This window comes from Coregonus clupeaformis, unplaced genomic scaffold, assembly GCF_020615455.1.
Source record: "Coregonus clupeaformis isolate EN_2021a unplaced genomic scaffold, ASM2061545v1 scaf0315, whole genome shotgun sequence".
Classification (NCBI taxonomy): domain Eukaryota; kingdom Metazoa; phylum Chordata; class Actinopteri; order Salmoniformes; family Salmonidae; genus Coregonus; species Coregonus clupeaformis.
This window is the reverse complement of record NW_025533770.1, coordinates 387,501-387,751: the sequence shown is the minus strand read 5'-3', so window position 1 is coordinate 387,751 and position 251 is coordinate 387,501.

Genomic DNA, 251 nt, shown 5'->3' with positions numbered 1-251 from the left:
TCCTTTTGGCCTCTATTATCAGGCTGTCCTGCCCCCCAGTACCTAAACAACACAGAGAACCAGACAGTCAGACATTGTGGTACAAACATCCTTCTCAATTATACACATAGTCCTATGTTTTCTCAGCTTTAAAGCCACACTGTACGATGAGCATACCATTATCAAGAGTGGGTCGTCAACACATTTTTTTTGTTTTACTCTTTCGATTACATTTTCATATGTACATTTTACCTGGTTTCTATAACACATCT